Below are 22,103 nucleotides of genomic sequence, written 5' to 3'. Positions count from 1 at the left end.
TGACACACTCAGAAACGTATGTATTTTGCAATTCATTTGCGTCTTCACGCATCACTCATTTTCCAAATGAGTCGGCATTAAATATGTTTGGTCTTCTGGTGGAACCTTAATTCCGCGGTCTGAAATATGTCACTAATATTGTCATACACAATATAGCTTCAAAGTTCTGACACTATCGGAACTACACCAAGTTCTCAAAGAACCTCTTCACTTAACATCCTCAGTCATTGTCAAAACAACGACATATTCTGCCTTCGTTTGTAGAATCCATCACAACATTTAGAACTCTTCTAAATCTAGCATTGTGCTACCTTTTAAACAACACTTAGCCTAATTTTGAGATTGAAATTTTATTTTTATATGTGACAAAACCAATATCGGTGCAACACCTTACAGCGATTTGTTTGTCATTTCTCCATACAAAACTATTTATATATCCTTGGTTCTTCTAAAGTACACAGGGATATTCTTACTGTTTGTCCAATGATTATCACATGAATCATTCTGGTATATGCTCCTAACATTTTAGAGCACAGGACATCTGATTGTGTACATATTAATTGTGATCTAAATCACTCATGTGTTTTTACTCATTGAGTGTCAGATACACTCAAGTCTGTTAAACCTTCACATGACAAGAACATCTTCTTAATATTTCTATATTGAACTACTTCAATATCCATTCTATGTACTTTGACTTAAACTTATTATGTGTTCCAATCTATCTTCATAGATCTTGACACTAAATATGTTTCAGTCCATATCTTTTCATTAAAGTTAATTCTCAATGAAACCTTTTAATCAAGTATATAATTACATCATTTATAACCAACTATATGTCATCTACATAAAGTATTATAAATATGTCTCAGCGCTCCCACTTAATTTCTTGCAAATGCAAGCCTCTTCATCGTCTCTGATGAAATCATAACTCTTTGATCATTTCATCCGGTGAAGATTCCAACTCCGCGATACTCACTTTATCCAATTGAAGTTCATTTACCTATCTAGTATTCCACGGACTAGCAAAACAATTGGTTTTATCTTGTATACACCTTTAATACACACTTCTGTTAAGTAATGTATTTTGCCATCCTACTATCATATCTCATGAAAGAAATATGTAGCGATTACTAGAATAATCCACATAGACTATAAGCATTGCTACGAAAGATCTAATCTTATCGTAGTCAACTCTTTGAACTTTGTCGTAAACAACTTTTCGACAAGTCGAGCTTATTCAAGGATATTCCATCCAAGTCCATCAATTTTATAGATCCGTTTACTTTCAAAAATTATTCATCTATCTTGGATTTCATGGCGTATAGCCATTTTAACGGAGTCAGGGCCCATCATAACTTCTTTGTATGTAGTTGGTTTATCATTGTTCAAAAACAATCCTTTGTTCACAAATCATTTATTTGATCACAAAGTAAACCATACCTACAAGGTTCAATAAGTACTTCAATCTCCATGACTATAACATTTTGTAGATATGGGAGCCATGATCGTCGTGGCCGCTTCCGGAACCAATTCCGATGCTGCGCTACTCTGATCATTATGCTCAGGTTCATAAACCTTATCAAGTTTTATTGTCCTCCCACTCAAATACTTCGCTAAAAACAATTTCTTGGAAATTAGTAAGAAACATCGACAAACACTTTTGTCTTTGTCTCCATAGTGGAAAGAATTCCCAATCAATTCTGTGGGATAACCAACAAAGACATTCATCCGATTTTGGTTGTAAACTTATTTACTTTATGCTATGCATTCCAAAATTTAAGAAAGGACTATTAGGGTTCATACCCATGCCATAACTCGTATGGTGTCATTTCAACGGATCATGATGATGCTCTATTTAGTGTAAAAGCGGTAGTCACTAAAGCATAATCCACAAAAATATAATAGCATCAATATTTTATCTCATCATTGACCCAACAAGGTTTGGATACATCTCTCGGATACTCCATCATCACTATGATACTCCAAGAAACGTGAGTTGTAGAACAATTTCATAACTCTCTTAGATGTTCGCTAGAACTCGTAATTCAAATATTTCCACTATGATCCAATCATAGATATTTGACTTTTCTATTACGATGATTTCCACCTCATGCTGAAATTTATTTGAATCCATTCAAATGTTTCAAACTTCTTCCTTATCGAATATATCCACATATATATACTCAATTCATTGTTGGAAGTTTTCATGAAGTAGAAGAATCTCCCGCACAACCTATGCCTAGTGAACCACATACATCATCATGTATTTTTCCACTAAGTTAGTTGCCCGTTCAACTCTTGGCCTATGAACGGTATTTCAGTCATTCTCTTTAGAAAAGATTTGCAAGCGCCAAATGATTCAAAAATCGAATGACTCCAAAAATCCATTTGCATGGAGTTCCCTCATGCGTTCCTTTCTAATATGACCTAAATTGCGGTTCCACAAATAAGTGGAATTCAAATCATTTGCCTTATGGCATTTTAGCGTCAGTATTATGTATGTGTGTTTCACCATTAAGATTTATAATAACTTATCCATCGTACATGGAGTAATGTCATAATTTGAACAACTCATTGTTTTCATTTGACCAGAGCAAAATAACAATTATTAAGTTCTTTATTATAAATTCTAAGGGCTAGATAGGATGCCAACGACGAACATAATAACACTTTATTTTTGTTCCAGAAGTGCATTCCTATCATATTCCTTGTCAGTCACTTAGGCCATTGTATTCTTGTATTGCGTTGTTTTGTATGACATTTCATACCAACCAATATGGTATTAATACCCAAGAATTTCATTGTGTGACCAAACTAGGAATACAACCATAACATGTATATCATGTATATACACCTGAGCTAGACTTTCTAGTCTTCTCTTTTCTTTCTGCCAAAATATCTTTTGTAGTTTCTCTTTTAGCTTTCCTCATTATTCAGAAAATACTTCACCTTCAATAACTTCTAGGTTTGTTGGTCAAATACCAATAACCTTGAGGTTCTTACTTTGAAGTTGATCATCATATGACAAGTGTTTCAGATTTCACTATTAGTAACTTTGTAATATGATGAACAATTTCACTCATAATTTTATCCATCATATCATGACGACTTTTCCGAGACCATGTCTGTACATGCTAGGCTCATAAAGTTTAACCTCAGTATTCGCATGTGCAAATCTGGCTTGCACCCGTTGTATGCAAACGTAGAATCTATAACACCCGATCATCACGTGATGCTACGAAACGACGAGTCATAGCAACGGTGCATACTAAGGATGATCACTTCATGGATATGCGAATATCGTTAGTGCCCCAATAGTTGGAGGATTGGGACGCCTTGCGTCTTCAACCTTCCAACATTCCCATAAAACTTATGAGTTTATGTAGTCTCACCAAATTATATTCTATCATCTTGCAATAAGGTCTTAGATATCACATATATCTCATACCTTGATTATTTCTGAAAACAAAATTTTCAGCTCCTTACTTTTCAAACAGATTTGAACTTCAAGTTTCACGGAGACAAGATAACTTTAGGTACTAATTGAAACCATAGCTCTTTGAATCAACAATGTGAGGTTTACTAAAAGTTTGCAATAGGACTTAATCAATTCTTGATTCTTTAACAATACGGTACCAATCCGTAAAGTTTCTTGTCAGATTTTAACAGTATTTCTATCTCAATAACAAGACTAGCGCATGGTAGAAAACGGATGCCAATACTACAAAATTAATTCAAAATACTACTCAGACTATGTTTATGATAATTAGTTCATGTTTTAATCTAATTACTAATGAACTCCCACTTAATACAACATCCCTCATAGTTGTTAAGTGGTACACGATCCAAATCCACTATATCAAAACCGATCATCACGTGAGATGATGTAGCTTCAATGGTGAACATCAACATGTTGATCATATCATCCATATGACTCGTGTTCAACCTTTCGGTTTCCGTTGTCCCGAGGCCATGTCTGTACATGCTAGGCTCGTCAAGCAAACCCAAGTATTCCGCGTGTGCAACATGGCTTACACCCGTTGTATGTGAACGTTGAGTCTATCACATCCGATCATCACGAGATGCTTCGAAATGACGAACTGTGCAACGGTGCATACGAGGGGAGAACACTTTATTATCTTGATATTAATGTGAGGGATCATCTTATAATGCTACCGTCGCGTTCTAAGCAAAATAAGATGCATAAAGGATTAACATCACATGCAATTCATATGTGATATGATATGGCCCTTTAGTCTTTGCGCCTTCGATCTTCATCTCCAAAGCACGGACATGATCTCCATCATCAACGGGCATGATCTCCATCATCGTCGGCGTAGCGTCAAGGTCCATGGCACCGTCATCATGGTTGTTCACCTCATGTAGCAACTATTACAATTACTTTGAAATACTACTCAACATGAAATTTAAAGACAACCATAAGGCTCCTGCCGGTTGCCACAATACAATAATGATCATCTCATACATATTCATCATCATATCATGGCCATATCACATCACCAAACCCTGCAAAAACAAGTTAGACGTCTCTAATTTGGTTTGCATATTTTACGTGGTTTAGGGTTTTCGAGTAAGATCTAATCTACCTACGAACATGAACCACAACGGTGATACTAGTGTTGTCAATAGAAGAGTAAATTGAATCTTCACTATAGTAGGAGAGACAGACACCCGCAAAGCCACTTATGCAATACAAGTTGCATATCGAGCATGGAGCAAATCTCATGAACGCGGTCATGTAAAGTTAGCCCGAGCCGCTTCATCCCACTATGCCACAAAGATGCAAAGTACTCAAACTAAAGACAACATAAGCATCAACGCCCACAAAACCATTGTGTTCTACTCGTGCAACCATCTATGCATAGACCTGGCTCTGATACCACTGTAGGGATTCGTTGTATAGAAAACAAAAAATTTCCTACCGCGAGAACGCAATCCAAGCCAAGATGCAATCTAGAAGATGGGAGCAACGAGGGGATGAACGAGACTAACCCTTGAAGATTTCCAAAGCCTACGAGAGGAGGCTCTCGTTGCTGCGGTAGACGATCACTTGCCGCTTTCAAAAGCGCGTAGAAGATCTTGACGGTGCCACAATCGGGTAGCACCTCCGTATTCGGTCACACGTACGGTGTTGATGACGATGTCCTTCTCCCCGTTCCAGCGGGCAGCGGAAGTAGTAGATCCTCCTCGGAATCCCGGTAGCACGACGGCGTGGTGATGGTGGTGGTGGAGAACTCCGGCAGGGCTTCGCCTAAGCGTATGCGGGAGTTGTATGTGGAGGAGAGGTAGCTAGGGTTTGGGGAGAGGGGGCTTGGGCGCCGGCCACTTGGGGGCTGCGGCCAAGAGTGGCTTGGTGTGGCCGGCCCCTCCCCTATGCCCCTCATTATATAGGTGGAAGCCCCAAGAGTTGTATCCCAAGTCTTCGAATAAGACCCCAACACCAAAACTTACCTTTGGTGGGAAACCTACTCAAGATGGGAGTCCCACTCTAGGTGGGATTCCCACCTTTCCTTGAGGGAGGGTGGCCGGCCACCTCAGGTGGAGCCCACCTGGGACTCCTCCCTTAGGGTTTGGCCGGCCAAGCTTGTGGAGTCCCTCCGGGACTCCACCTTCCATAGTGCCTTTCTTCCGGACTTTTCTAGAACCTTCTAGAACCTGCCATAAATGCACCGGATCATTTCCAAACTTGGAATATGACTTCCTATATATGAATCTTATTCTCCGGACCATTCCAGAACTCCTCGTGATGTCCTGGATCCCATCCGAGACTCCGAACAAAACTTCGAACTCCATTCCATATTCCATATCTACTTAAACGACATCAAACCTTAAGTGTGTCACCCTACGGTTCGTGAACTATGCAGAAATGGTTGAGACTTCTCTCCGACCAATAACCAATAGCGGGATCTGGAGATCCATAATGGCTCCCACATATTCAACGATAACTTAGTGATCGAATGAACCATTCACATACGATACCGATTCCCTTTGTCACGCGATATTTTACTTGTCCGAGGTTTGATCATCGGTATCTCTATACCTTGTTCAACCTCGTCTCCTGACAAGTACTCTTTACTCGTACCGTGGTATGTGGTCTCTTATGAACCATTCATATGCTTGCAAGCTATTTAGACGATATTCCACCGAGAGGGCCCAGAGTATATCTATCCGTCATCGGGATGGACAAATCCCACTGTTGATCCATATGCCTCAACTCATACTTTCCAGATACTTAATCCCACCTTTATAACCACCCATTTACGCAGTGGCGTTTGATGTAATCAAAGTACCTTTCCAGCATAAGTGATTTACATGATCTCATGGTCATAAGGACTAGGTAACTATGCATCGAAAGCTTATACCAAATAACTTAATGACGTGATCTTATGCTACGCTTAATTGGGTGTGTCCATTACATCATTCACATAATGATATAACCTTGTTATTAATAACATCCAATGTTCATGATTATGAAACTAATCATCTATTAATCAACAAGCTAGTTAAGAGGCTTTACTAGGGACTCATTGTTGTTTACATAACACACATGTATCAATGTTTCGGTTAATACAATTATAGCATGGTATATAAACATTTATCATAAACATAAAGATATATAATAACCACTTTTATTATTGCCTCTTGGGCATATCTCCAACAATAATATGATCAAGAAGAGTGAAAATTCTAAGCTTGGGGATGCCCCCGTGGTTCATCCCTGCATATTTCAAGAAGACTCAAGCGTCTAAGCTTGGGGATGCCCAAGGCATCTCCTTCTTCATCAACAACTTATCAGGTCACCTCTAGTGAAACTATATTTTAATTCCGCCACATCTTATGTACTTTACTTGGAGCGTCTGTGTGCTTTTATTTTCGTTTTGTTATTTTCATTCTCTGAATAAATCGGATCCTAGCATGCTTGTGTGGGAGAGAGACACGCTCCGCTTTTTCATTTGAACACTTGTGTTCTTCGTTTTACTTTAATATTCATGGCGAAAGCTGAAAGCCTCAGCATTGATTGTTATTTGGTTGGAAACAGAAAATACTTCATGTGGTAATTGGTATATTGTCTTGAATAATTTGATACTTGGCAATTGTTTTGAGCTCTCAAGTAGATCATGTTTAAGCTCTTGCATCATGTAGTTTAAACCTATTAGTGGAGAACTACCGTAGAGCTTGTTGAAATTTGCATGATTGGTCTCTCTAAGGTCTAGATATTTTCTGGTAAAAGTGTTTGAGCAACAAGGAAGACAGTGTAGAGTCTTATAATGCTTGCAATATGTTCTTATGTAAGTTTTCTTTGTCTTAGGTTTATACTTGTGTTTGCTTCAAACAACCTTGCTAGCCAAAGCCTTGTACTGAGAGGGAATGCTTCTCGTGCATCCAAAACCTTGAGCCAAAACCTATGCCATTTGTGTCCACCATAACTACCTACTATGTGGTATTTTTCTACCATTCCAAGTAAATACTTCATGTGCTACCTTTAAACAATTCAAAACTTTATTACTCCTTATTTGTGTCAATGTTTTATAGCTCATGAGGAAGTATGTGGTGTTTTATCTTTCAATCTTGTTGGGCAGACTTTCACCAATGGACTAGTGGCATATACATCCGCTTATCCAATAATTTTGCAAAAAGAGCTGGCAACGGGGTGCCCAGCCCCAATTAATTAACCTTCATTAATAATTCTCTTCACATGTTTTGCCCTGATTCATCACTAAGCAACTTAATTTTGCAAATAGACACTCCTCCATGGTATGTGACATGTTGGAAGGCACCCGAGGATTCGGTTAGCCATGGCTTGTGAAAGAAAAAGGTTGGGAGGAGTGTCATCCATAAATAAAACTAAAGTACATGTGTAAACAAAAGAGAAGAGGGATGATCTACCTTGCTGGTAGAGATAACGTCCTTCATGGGAGCCGCTCTTTGAAAGTCTGTTTGACAAGGGGGTTAGAGTGCCCACTACCATTCGTTGACAACAACAAACACCTCTCAAAACTTTACTTTAATGCTCTCTATATGATTTCAAAACTTGAAAAGCTCTAGCACATGATTTTATCCCTGCTTCCCTCTGCGAAGGGACTTTCTTTTACTTTATGTTGAATCAGTTTACCTACTTCTTTCTATCTTAGAAGCAAACACTTGTGTCAACTGTGTGCATTGATTCTTACATGCTTGCTTATTGCACTCATCATATTACTTTGTGTTAACAATTATCCATGAGATATACATGTTGAAAGTTGAAAGCAATTGCTGAAACTTAAATCTTCCTCTGTGTTGCTTCAAAATATTTTATTAAGAATCTATTGCTTTATGAGTTAACTCCTATGCAAGACTTTTTGATGCTTGTCTTGAAAGTACTATTCATGAAAAGTTTTTGCTATATGATTCAGTTGTTTAGTCATTATCTTGTTGTTAGCAAACTATAGACCATTGCTTTGAGTCACTTCATTCATCTCATATGCTTTACAATAGTATTGATCAAGATTATGTTGGTAGCATGTCACTTCAGAAATTATTCTTTTTATCGTTTACCTACTCGAGGGCGAGTAGGAACTAAGCTTGGGGATGCTTGATACGTCTCCAAAGTATCTATAATTTCTTATGTTCCATGCTAGTTTTATGACAATACCTACATGTTTAATTCACACTTTATATCATTTTTATGCATTTTCCCGGACTAACCTATTAATAAGATGCCGAAGCGCCAGTTCCTGTTTTCTGCTGTTTTTGATTTCAGAAAAGTTAGTTTACGGATATTCTCGGAATTGGACGAAACAAAAGCCCACGGCCTTATTTTCCACGGAATGTTCCAGAAGTCCGAAGGAGAGACGAAGAGGAGCCACGAGGCAGCCACACCATAGGGGGGCGCGGCCCCACCCCTGGCCGCGCCGCCATATGGGGTGGGCCCCTCGAGCGTCCCCCGACTCTACCCCTTCGCCTATATAATCCTTCCGTCGCGAAAACCCTAGCACAATCGGTCTTCCTCCACAAAAAGTTACGTAGCCGCCGCCGTCGTGAAGCCAAGTTCGGGGGACAGAAGTCTCTGTTCCGGCACGCCGCCGGGACGGGGAAGTGCCCCCGGAATCCATCTCCATCGACTCCACCACCATCTTCATCGCCGCTGCTGACTCCCATGATGAGGAGGGAGTAGTTCTCCACCGAGGCTGAGGGCTCTACCGGTAGCTATGTGGTTCATCTCTCTCTCCCATGGTGTGATCTTTATGTGATCATGAGCTTTGTAATCTAGTTGAATATGTAGATGTTACTCTTGTCTATTATGCACTCTATAGGTTACTTTAATATGAACTCCAGAGTCACTCTCCACGGTGTGATGGTGAAAGTGCGCGCATCGTGTGTGATTCCTTTATGACGTTGTGGAGCTTGTTTACTCTGGCTTGAGGTGTGCTTTTGTAGCCCTACACAATGAATGGTGTTTTTTATCCAACAAGAGAGTGTTTGAGAGTAGCATTTGTTTATTCAATTATGTGATCATTGTTGAGAGTGTCCACTAGTGAAAGTATGATCCCTAGGCCTTGTTTCTAAGCATTGAAACATCATTTCCAACAAGTTCTGCTACATGTTCGCTTGCTGCCATTTTTATTTCAGATTGCAATTACTACTTATAATCATCCATATTACTTGTATTTCACTATCTCTTCGCCGAACTAGTGCACCTATACATCTGACAAGTGTATTAGGTGTGTTGGGGACACAAGAGACTTCTTGTATCTTAATTGCAGGGTTGCTTGAGAGGGATATCTTTGACCTCTACCTCACTGAGTTCGATAAAGCTTGGGTGATTCGCTTAAGGGAAACTTGCTGCTGTTCTACAAACCTCTGCTCTTCGAGGCCCAACACTGTCTACAAGAATAGAAGCACACGTAGACATCACTCAACTTTATCAATCAAAGCATATTTCTTTTCAAATTTTACTATGAATTCTTTATTCATCTCTTTTTGTGAAGCAATAAAAGATCTAATGGTATTTTCTAATTCATTAGAATTATTACCACTAGCATATTTGTTTGGAACATAAGGGGTCCGGCCATAGATATTGTTGTAATTATTATTCCCATACCCATTATTGCCAAAGTTCCTTATAAAATTAACATCCTCATTTTCATTGTTGTTGCCAACTAAATCTTGTAATAGGACATTATCATTATTTTGTTTAGCTATGTATGCAAAAATGGCATCAGTTTTATTAGATAAATGATTTTCTTGTTCAATTGAATGCACTTTCTTTGTGGGTTTAGGTGCTCTTTCAGTATGCCATTGAATTTGATTATGCAACATGCTTTCTAATATGGCTTTAGCTTTAGGTACATTTTTCCCATAAAAGCACCTCACGTAGCAGAATCTATCACGCCTTTAGACATTATGTTCAACCCATTATAGAAAGAGTGTAGGATAGTCCATTCATTAACTCCATGTGATGGGCAAGTTCTAAGCATGCTTTTAATTCTTTCCCACCCTGTTGCTACATGTTCATTATCATTTTGTCTAAAAGACAATATGCTATTTCTATCCTGTAGAATTTTAGCAGGTCGATAATACTTTTTAATGAAAGCATCTTTAAGATCATCCCAAGAATTAATACTAGCAGTAGGTTGTAATACCCTCGATTTATAACATGAATTTTAGAAACAATCGGAAGCATAGTCACCATTTTTTTTTTCCTTGTGGTACATTGATTGGGAAGTCTCGTTTAGACTACAAATATTTTCAAATTCTGAGTTCCGATGGACCGTGTAGATTTCTGTAAATCTAGACCTTTTAGATTTTACATACCGTGTAAACTACAGACTTCTCCGATTGAAAAAAAGAAATAATAAATAGCAGCTCCAACCTAATTGGCTTCTCAATCCCCCTCACACCTTTGCCCTAGATTTACCGCCGCCAAGGGTGCCTCCACACCAACCTGCTGGTGCCGCTGCCTGCCGCCGGCCGGACACTTGCCGGAGCAACGCCGCTGGCTGGAGCCTCGCCGGAGCGCGACGCTGCGCTAGCCCGACGTCCACCCCGTGCTAGAGGTGCTTCCCCTAAATCGATTGATTTGACTCCGTTTGGCTGGTACTGTTTTTCTTTCCAGCGAGCAATTGAATATGGATTGCCGTGGTTAGCACCTAGAACCAGTACTTGGTGTTTGGGTTTAATCTTAGCATTACCTAGTATGGCTCGATCTGGTCGAGTCAGGGATATCTGCTGCATGTCAAGGACGTGCACTTCAATCCTTGGAGTAGCATAGCTGCTAGTAGTATTGGCTCTTGTCCAGGGAAAAAAGAATAGTACTAGTTCGTTGGTGTGCACTGAAACTTGTCGAACTAGTCTGTAGGAATCAGAGTATACGCCTGTGTCCTGAATCCTGATGTTTAATTTACAGTAGAACAGCAAGCGTGTACAGCTTAGAAGTGTTGTTGCTACCTTAATGTAGTAGTATTCTGAGCGCATTTTCATCTGCAGGTCCGAGGTTTTTTGGTGTCGATAGTAATTCTACCGCTGAACGCCGTGTTTAAGGCAAGTGCATGACGAACCTCGTCTCTTCATGTTTGATTGTGTTGTTGGGTGTTCTTCCAAATTGATTGGTTCTTCTTACTTGGTGTTCCTCTGATTCGGTATTTCCTTCTATAATTCAAGGGTCGCAGGTTGGTAATTTCGAGCCAACACTGCCGCAGGTTGGTAATTTCGAGCCAACACGTGTGGTTATTTCGCGCCAACACTGCCATCGCATGATGATTAATTCCCGTCACATGTGCCAAAACCAACAATTCCTTTTCAATCAGATTTCTATTTCGGAGTGAAATTATAATGTTGTTCATCTCTGGTTAATGTTCTGGTGGTTTCATATTGTACTTGCTGAGTATTTCTGTACTCATCCTTGCGTTTTATTTGGTTTTCAGGTACTAACTAAGCGACATGCATGGGAAGCGGGCGTAGACAACACATCACTCGATCGCATCACATCACATTTCCATATACTGCCTAGAAATACATATATATAAAGTAGTCATAAATCAATAGTTGTGTATTTGATACTCCCTGTTTGAGTTTCCTAAGACCATCTGTTGTGAACCTTTGGTTGTCTTGATCTAGTACTACTTATAACTATTTCTTGAATTGTGAGCTATAGACATGTCGATGGTCAAATATTTCTAGATTGTTTGTTGTGGATCTTCTTATAAATAAAGGAGGTGCTGCCCAATTTTAGCATTCTTCCCATACATCAGTTAATTAGATAGGGTGGTTGCATCGCCATGTATGGTAAAAACATGGGATGTTACAGTTGGTATCAGAGCCTAGGCTTTAGATCTCTGGATGGAATAGACTCAAAAAAAAAAAAACTTTATATCAAAATTTTAAATTTCTCTTGGTTGCCTAAGCCATTAAAACTTGATTTAGTTAACTATTTAAAATTTGACACACAACACAGTAGGATCGGGTACATGGGACATGCATCTCATTTATGTTTCCGCTGATTTGATTTTCTCATCTGATATTTTCTTATCCTTCTGAGTAAGGATGCGTATGCTTGATGTGATTTTGTTGTTGTTGTTGTTGTTCAATATTGATATTGTGTTGTATAGTATGCCGCCGAGAGCTGCTAGAGGTCGGGCTCGTGGTCGTACTCGTGCTAGGCGCGGACGTAGTGGCCGTGGGGAGCAATCGGATGTAGAAGTTGAGCAAAGCCATGATGGGGAATCACATCATAGTCAATCTACCAATGGCGATGGAGATAATGATCAGGGGATGAAGCTAAAGGATTGGTTATCCCTGAATGCTGGCGACTTCCACGGGAATGGGACACCAATGGAGGCAGCATCTTGGATGAATACCATGGAGAAGTATATGGAGGCTTTAGAGTTATCATCCCGCAAGAGAGTTCTTTTCGTGGCCTTCCAACTTAAAGGCCTGGCTGATGCATGGTGGAGAGGAGTCCGTGCAGCTCATGTTCCCCTTCACGGGCAGCCTACCTGGGAGTTCTTTGTGGAGCAGTTCACCAGTAGGTATTACCCAGAATCATTCAAGGAGGAAATGTTCATTGCACTAACCAAGATCGAACAAGGAGATAAGAGTGTGGATGAGTATGAGGCCGATTTTAGTAAGATGGTGCTCTTTGTGGATAGAGTGAATGGGAATGAGGTACACAAGGCTCAAGCATTCTTTAGAGGCCTCCAATCAAGATATAGGGAAGTGATGGGAGCAAAGCCGCAAACTAGCTACTCTGAGGTGATTGAGCAAGCAAGAAGGATGGAGTTGGAGTTTCGAGTCACCGCATCCCGTAAGGGTGGCGATGGCGATCACAAGAGGAGTCACCAAGGTGGCAGTGGGCCAACGCAGCAATCTGATTCCAAGAAGTCAAAGCAAGATCAACAACTCCATTCAACATCTAAGCACACGTCTCAATTTTCTGCAACGCCGCGTCACACAAGGAGCCAATTCATGAGCCCCGTTCCAGGGCAGGGGCTAATATGCTACAAGTGTGGGCAAAACCACCGTGCCTCAGAGTGTGAATTTTCTGGTTCTTGTAGCCAGTGTGGCAAGTTTGGTCACATGAGCAATGTTTGCAAGGAAAACCCAAATTCTATCATTAAGTGGCAGCTTGCCGTCACTTCTTCTGAAGGATCCAAAACAAGTGGTTCCTCTCATCCTGCAAATTCGGGAGTTGTCTATTCTCATGGGTCAGTCAACATGATGTCAGTTCCGCCTCACATCCCACCTCCGCCAACAGGTTATTATTGGCAGGCAACTCCACTTCCAGCTCCATATGCTCCACTTTCACTACCCGCTCCAACCATCATACCTCCACAGCAACATGTTGGGGATTCTTCTACTTTGATAAGGGCAGGGATCCACACCATGCCGCCAACTTCTTCTCATGGGATTTCAGATGGGGTCACAGGTACATGCCATTCCCCAATGTCCTTTTGGTTCTAACACAATCGTTCTTGGTTACTTTCCCATGGTTAGCCAACCTATCCATTTTTTTATTTCTTTTCGGAGACTGGTAGGTCTGGTGAATGTTCTGGACCTTGCTTACAATACCAGTCAGGATGTCCGGGTGCGAGGTGGCGAGGCTTACCTATCCACATACGGAGTTAATAGTCTGAGTGTGGGATGGACTGGCCCCCATACCAACTACTCTTACTATTGGTTCCTGTTATGTTGGCGTGGCAAAGCTCTCATCTGCCTTTACCCTTAGTATTTTTTCTATTTTTAGTAATGATACGAATTGCGTAGACCAAACTTTAGATCATAGTAGTTTTTCTTCTAAAATTAAAACATCAAAGGATGAAGAATTCGAGGGCGAATTCTGTTGAAGGCGGGGAGAATGTAATACCCTCGATTTATAACATGAATTTTAGAAACAATCGGAAGCATAGTCACCATTTTTTTTTTCCTTGTGGTACATTGATTGGGAAGTCTCGTTTAGACTACAAATATTTTCAAATTCTGAGTTCCGATGGACCGTGTAGATTTCTGTAAATCTAGACCTTTTAGATTTTACATACCGTGTAAACTACAGACTTCTCCGATTGAAAAAAAGAAATAATAAATAGCAGCTCCAACCTAATTGGCTTCTCAATCCCCCTCACACCTTTGCCCTAGATTTACCGCCGCCAAGGGTGCCTCCACACCAACCTGCTGGTGCCGCTGCCTGCCGCCGGCCGGACACTTGCCGGAGCAACGCCGCTGGCTGGAGCCTCGCCGGAGCGCGACGCTGCGCTAGCCCGACGTCCACCCCGTGCTAGAGGTGCTTCCCCTAAATCGATTGATTTGACTCCGTTTGGCTGGTACTGTTTTTCTTTCCAGCGAGCAATTGAATATGGATTGCCGTGGTTAGCACCTAGAACCAGTACTTGGTGTTTGGGTTTAATCTTAGCATTACCTAGTATGGCTCGATCTGGTCGAGTCAGGGATATCTGCTGCATGTCAAGGACGTGCACTTCAATCCTTGGAGTAGCATAGCTGCTAGTAGTATTGGCTCTTGTCCAGGGAAAAAAGAATAGTACTAGTTCGTTGGTGTGCACTGAAACTTGTCGAACTAGTCTGTAGGAATCAGAGTATACGCCTGTGTCCTGAATCCTGATGTTTAATTTACAGTAGAACAGCAAGCGTGTACAGCTTAGAAGTGTTGTTGCTACCTTAATGTAGTAGTATTCTGAGCGCATTTTCATCTGCAGGTCCGAGGTTTTTTGGTGTCGATAGTAATTCTACCGCTGAACGCCGTGTTTAAGGCAAGTGCATGACGAACCTCGTCTCTTCATGTTTGATTGTGTTGTTGGGTGTTCTTCCAAATTGATTGGTTCTTCTTACTTGGTGTTCCTCTGATTCGGTATTTCCTTCTATAATTCAAGGGTCGCAGGTTGGTAATTTCGAGCCAACACTGCCGCAGGTTGGTAATTTCGAGCCAACACGTGTGGTTATTTCGCGCCAACACTGCCATCGCATGATGATTAATTCCCGTCACATGTGCCAAAACCAACAATTCCTTTTCAATCAGATTTCTATTTCGGAGTGAAATTATAATGTTGTTCATCTCTGGTTAATGTTCTGGTGGTTTCATATTGTACTTGCTGAGTATTTCTGTACTCATCCTTGCGTTTTATTTGGTTTTCAGGTACTAACTAAGCGACATGCATGGGAAGCGGGCGTAGACAACACATCACTCGATCGCATCACATCACATTTCCATATACTGCCTAGAAATACATATATATAAAGTAGTCATAAATCAATAGTTGTGTATTTGATACTCCCTGTTTGAGTTTCCTAAGACCATCTGTTGTGAACCTTTGGTTGTCTTGATCTAGTACTACTTATAACTATTTCTTGAATTGTGAGCTATAGACATGTCGATGGTCAAATATTTCTAGATTGTTTGTTGTGGATCTTCTTATAAATAAAGGAGGTGCATAGGTAAAGATAATAACCACTCTTTGGCTTTTCCTCTAAGAGAAAATGGGAATAATTTCAGCTTAACAATATGTTTTTCCACGTTTTTAAACTTTTGCATATCACAAATTTCACAAAAATCATGTAAATGCATATAGGTATTTTTACTAGAACTACCGCCAAATTATTTCCTAGTTATAAGATTTAATAACACAAGACTTACATCAAAGCTTTCAATGGTTACCTCAAGTGTAGTAATAGGCTTAGCAATAAAATGAGCATTAGGAGTGTTTGTGTAGTCACACAATTTAGTATTTCTTTCCCCCATGATTTTTAGAAGATAGTTGCTACTATTTTTTACGTGTTTTTAAATTTTTAAGAAAGAGAACTAAAAAGCCAAAACTAAAAACAAGAAATCAAAGACAAATAAAAGACAAATAAATACGATGCAAAATCTAAAAGAGATAGGAGAGCTCACAGTGATGTTACCCCCCAATCTTTGTTGAGACCCGGTGCCAGAAATATCTTCATTCACTAGAAAATGCTCTGTGGTGTAAATCTTCTCAGTTCCTCAACAACGGCGCCAGAAAATACTTTGATAACTGATACGTCTCAAACGTATCTATAATTTCTTATGTTCCATGCTAGTTATATGACAATACTCACATGTTTTATATAAATTTTATATCATTTTGATGCATTTTCCGGCACTAACCTATTAACAAGATGCCAAAGCGCCAGTTCCTGTTTTCTGCTGTTTTTGGTTTCAGAAATCCTACACAGGAAATATTCTCGGAATTGGATGAAACAAAAGCCGAACTTCCTATTTTCCTCGGAGGGTTCCAGAACACCGAAGGAGAGATGGAGAGGGCCCACGAGGTGGCCACACCACGTGGCGGCGCGGCCAAGAGGGGGGGCGCGCCGCCCTATGGGGTGGGCCCCTCGGGCGCCTCCTGACTCTGCCCCTTCGCCTATATAAACTCTCCTTCGCGAAAACCCTATCACTGAGAGCCACGATACGAGAAAAGTTCCAGAGACGCCGCCGCCGCCAATCCCATCTCGGGGGATTCAAGAGATCGCCTCCGGCACCCTGCCGGAGAGGGGAATGATACGTCTCCGACGTATCGATAATTTCTTATGTTCCATGCCACATTATTGATGTTATCTACATGTTTTATGCACACTTTATGTCATATTCGTGCATTTTCTGGAACTAACCTATTAACAAGATGCCGAAGTGCCGATTCTTTGTTTTCTGCTATTTTTGGTTTCAGAAATCCTAGTAACGAAATATTCTCGGAATTGGACAAAATCAACGCCCAGGGTCCTATTTTGCCACGAAGCTTCCAGAAGTCCGAAGAGGAGACAAAGTGGGGCCACGAGGTGGCCACACCCTAGGGCGGCGCGGCCCCCCTTGGCCGCGCGGCCCTGTGGTGTGGGGCCCTCGTGCCGCCTCCTGACCTGCCCTTCCGCCTACTTAAAGCCTCCGTTGCGAAACCCCCAGTACCGAGAGCCACGATACGGAAAACCTTCCAGAGATGCCGCCGCCGCCGATCCCATCTCGGGGGATCCAGGAGATCGCCTCCGGCACCCTGCCGGAGAGGGGAATCATCTCCCGGAGGACTCTACGCCGCCATGGTCGCCTCCGGAGTGATGTGTGAGTAGTCTACCCCTGGACTATGGGTCCATAGCAGTAGCTAGATGGTTGTCTTCTCCCCATTGTGCTATCATTGTCGGATCTTGTGAGCTGCCTAACATGATCAAGATCATCTATCTGTAATTCTATATGTTGCGTTTGTTGGGATCCGATGAATAGAGAATACTTGTTATGTTGATTATCAAAGTTATGTCTATGTGTTGTTTATGATCTTGCATGCTCTCCGTTACTAGTAGATGCTCTGGCCAAGTAGATGCTTGTAACTCCAAGAGGGAGTATTTATGCTCGATAGTGGGTTCATGCCTCCATTGATATCTGGGACAAAGTGATGAAAAGTTCTAAGGTTGTGGATGTGCTGTTGCCACTAGGGATAAAACATTAGCGCTATGTTCAAGGATGTAGTTACTAGTTACATTACGCGCAATACTTAATGCAATTGTCTGTTGTTAGCAACTTAATACTGGAGGGGGCAACTTAATACTGGAGGGGGTTCGGATGATAACCTGAAGGTGGACTTTTTAGGCATAGATGCATGCTGGATGGCGGTCTATGTACTTTGTCGTAATGCCCAATTAAATCTCACTATACTCATCATAATATGTATGTGCATGGTCATGCCCTCTTTATTTGTCAATTGCCCAACTGTAATTTGTTCACCCAACATGCTGTTTATCTTATGGGAGAGACACCTCTAGTGAACTGTGGACCCCGGTCCAATTCTCTTTCTTGAAATACAATCTCTTGCCAATACTTGTTCTCTTGTTTCTGCAAACAATCATCTTCCACACAATACGGTTAATCCTTTGTTACATGCAAGCCGGTGAGATTGACAACCTCACTGTTTCGTTGGGGCAAAGTACTTTGGTTGTGTTGTGCAGTTCCACGTTGGCGCCGGAATCTACGGTGTTGCGCCGCACTACATCCCGCCGCCATCAACCTTCAACGTGCTTCTTGACTCCCTACCGGTTCGATTAAACCTTGGTTTCTTACTGAGGAAACTTGCCGTGTGCGCATCACCCCTTCCTCTTGGGGTTCCCAACGGACGTGTCAACCACACGCATCAAGCAAATTTCTCGGCGCCGTTGCAGGGAGATCAAGACACGCTGCAAGGGAGTCTCCACTTCTCAATCTCTTTACTTTGTTTTTGTCTTGCTTAGTTTTATTTACTACTTTGTTTGCTGCACTAAATCAAAATACAAAAAAATTAGTTGCTAGTTTTACTTTATTTGCTATCTTGTTTGCTATATCAAAAACACAAAAAAATTAGTTACTTGCATTTACTTTACTTATTTCATCATGTTTCCTTTTAATTTTACCACGACAGACATACCGGTAGGACGTGGGTCTATAGTTGGGAGAAATAATATAGAGGAATTTTTCAACCATGTGAGTACCGTTGACGATTTTGAGTATAGACACTTGGTAGACCTTGCCCCTACCTATGAAATTGCTGCTGCTGCTTTAGTTCGCATGTTGGAAACTAAATTTGTTAATCTCAATCCTATAATCCAACACATGTTTCTCACACTTGGTGATATGGAAGAAGGGGAAAAGAAAGATTTTGTTTTAGAAACCCTTCTTAGAGAATTTGGTGGTATAGCAAGAGAGGCTAGAAAGGTCTTTGCTAAATTTAATATGCTTGGTTCTTATACCAATTTTGTTAGCCTCCTTGAAAAGATGGATATGGATAGAATAAAGTACACTAATAATATTAATGATGGAGGGGAGATCAAAGCACCAATACCATGTAAACTCTTAGCTATGAATGATGCACTAGAAAATAACTATGCTTGGCTTGTTCCTGAAAATTTGTTTGATGAGAGTAGCAAGCCCAAGACTAATGAAAAGGGAGCCTCTGAAACTCACATAGAAAAGATAAGATGCATAGTTGAGAAAAATCCACACCCCGCTGTAGAAGTACCACTCTCCGATAATACTTGATACACACTTTCTGCGCCTAGCTGAAAGGCGTTAAAGAAAAGCGCTTATGGGAGACAACCCATGTTTTTACCTACAGTACTTTGTTTTTATTTTGTGTCTTGGAAGTTTTTTACTACTGTAGCAACCTCTCCTTATCTTAGTTTAGTGTTTTGTTGTGCCAAGTAAAGTCGTTGATAGAAAAGTTCATACTAGATTTGGATTACTGCGCAGAAACAGATTTCTTTGCTATCACGAATCTGGGCTGTTTTCCCTGTAGGTAACTCAGAAAATTATACCAATTTACGTGAGTGATCCTCAGATATGTACGCAACTTTCATTCAATTTCAGCATTTTCATTTGAGCAAGTCTGGTGCCTCGATAAAATTCGTCAATACGAACTGTTCTGTTTTGACAGATTCTGCCTTTTATTTCGCATTGCCTCTTTTGCTATGTTGGATGAATTTCTTTGATCCATTAATGTCCAGTAGCTTTATGCAATGTACAGAAGTGTTAAGAATGATTGTGTCACCTCTGAACATGTTAATTTTTATTGTCGCTAACCCTCTAATGAGTTGTTCTAAGTTTGGTGTGGAGGAAGTTTTCAAGGATCAAGAGAGGAGTATGATGCAACATGATCAAGGAGAGTGAAAGCTCTAAGCTTGGGGATGCCCCGGTGGTTCACCCCTGCATATATCAAGAAGACTCAAGCGTCTAAGCTTGGGGATGCCCAAGGCATCCCCTTCTTCATCGACAACATTATCAGGTTCCTCCCCTGAAACTATATTTTTATTCCATCACATCTTATGTGCTTTGCTTGGAGCGTCGGTTTGTTTTTGTTTTTTGTTTTGTTTGAATAAAATGGATCTTAGCATTCACTTTATGGGAGAGAGACACGCTCCGCTGTAGCATATGGACAAGTATGTCCTTAGTTTCTACTCATAGTATTCATGGCGAAGTTTCTTCTTCGTTAATTGTTATATGGTTGGAATTGGAAAATGATACATGTAGTAATTGCTATAAATGTCTTGGGTAATGTGATACTTGGCAATTGTTGTGCTCATGTTTAAGCTCTTGCATCATATGCTTTGCACCCATTAATGAAGAAATACATAGAGCATGCTAAAATTTGGTTTGCGTATTCGGTTTCTCTAAGGTCTAGATAATTTCTAGTATTGAGTTTGAACAACAAGGAAGACGGTGTAGAGTCTTATAATGTTTTCAATATGTCTTTTATGTGAGTTTTGCTGCACCGGTTCATCCTTGTGTTTGTTTCAAATAAGCCTTGCTAGCCTAAACCTTGTATCGAGAGGGAATACTTCTCATGCATCCAAAATACTTGAGCCAACCACTACGCCATTTGTGTCCACCATACCTACCTACTACATGGTATTTTCCGCCATTCCAAAGTAAATTGCTTGAGTGCTACCTTTAAAATTCCATCATTCACCTTTGCAATATATAGCTCATGGGACAAATAGCTTAAAAACTATTGTGGTATTGAATATGTAATTATGCACTTTATCTCTTATTAAGTTGCTTGTTGTGCGATAACCATGTTTCGGGGACGCCATCAACTACTCTTTGTTGAATTTCATGTGAGTTGCTATGCATGTTCGTCTTGTCTGAAGTAAGAGCGATCTACCACCTTATGGTTAAGCATGCATATTGTTAGAGAAGAACATTGGGCCGCTAACTAAAGCCATGATCCATGGTGGAAGTTTCAGTTTTGGACAAATATCCTCAATCTCATATGAGAAAATTATTAATTGTTGTTACATGCTTATGCATAAAAGAGGAGTCCATTATCTGTTGTCTATGTTGTCCCGGTATGGATGTCTAAGTTGAGAATAATCAATAGCGAGAAATCCAATGCGAGCTTTCTCCTTAGACCTTTGTACAGCGGCATAGAGGTACCCCTTTGTGACACTTGGTTAAAACATGTGCATTGTGATGATCCGGTAGTCCAAGCTAATTAGGACAAGGTGCGGGCACTATTAGTATACTATGCATGAGGCTTGCAACTTGTAAGATATAATTTACATGATACATATGCTTTATTACTACCGTTGACAAAATTGTTTCATGTTTTCAAAATCAAAGCTCTAGCACAAATATAGCAATCGATGCTTTTCCTCTATGGAGGACAATTCTTTTACTTTCAATGTTGAGTTAGTTCACCTATTTCTCTCCACCTCAAGAAGCAAACACTTGTGTGAACTGTGCATTGATTCCTACATATTTGCTTATTGCACTTATTATATTACTCTATGTTGACAATATCCATGAGATATACATGTTATGAGTTGAAAGCAACCGCTGAAACTTAATCTTCCTTTGTGTTGCTTCAATGCCTTTACTTTGAATTATTGCTTTATGAGTTAACTCTTATGCAAGACTTATTGATGCTTGTCTTGAAGTGCTATTCATGAAAAGTCTTTGCTTTATGATTCACTTGTTTACTCATGTCATATACAATGTTTTGATCGCTGCATTCACTACATATGCTTTACAAATAGTATGATCAAGGTTATGATGGCATGTCACTCCAGAAATTATCTGTGTTATCGTTTTACCTGCTCGGGACGAGCAGAACTAAGCTTGGGGA

The 22,103-nt window shown here is 40.4% G+C and overlaps 2 long non-coding RNA genes across 2 annotated transcripts; both read left to right on the top strand.

Annotated features, from left to right (window-relative positions):
* Nucleotides 1-10,880: 10,880 nt before the first annotated feature.
* LOC127317920 (uncharacterized) lies at nt 10,881-12,234 on the top strand. Its single transcript, XR_007861534.2, has 3 exons — nt 10,881-11,060; nt 11,491-11,544; nt 11,928-12,234. It is a non-coding gene; the product is annotated as an uncharacterized lncRNA (long non-coding RNA).
* Nucleotides 12,235-14,598: 2,364 nt separating this feature from the next.
* Nucleotides 14,599-15,903, top strand: LOC139835000 (uncharacterized). The gene is made up of 3 exons (XR_011750665.1): nt 14,599-14,779; nt 15,210-15,263; nt 15,647-15,903. It is a non-coding gene; the product is annotated as an uncharacterized lncRNA (long non-coding RNA).
* Nucleotides 15,904-22,103: the final 6,200 nt, after the last annotated feature.

This window comes from Lolium perenne, chromosome 1 (assembly GCF_019359855.2).
Source record: "Lolium perenne isolate Kyuss_39 chromosome 1, Kyuss_2.0, whole genome shotgun sequence".
Lineage (NCBI taxonomy): Eukaryota > Viridiplantae > Streptophyta > Magnoliopsida > Poales > Poaceae > Lolium > Lolium perenne.
This window is presented reverse-complemented; position numbering and strand designations above follow the sequence as displayed.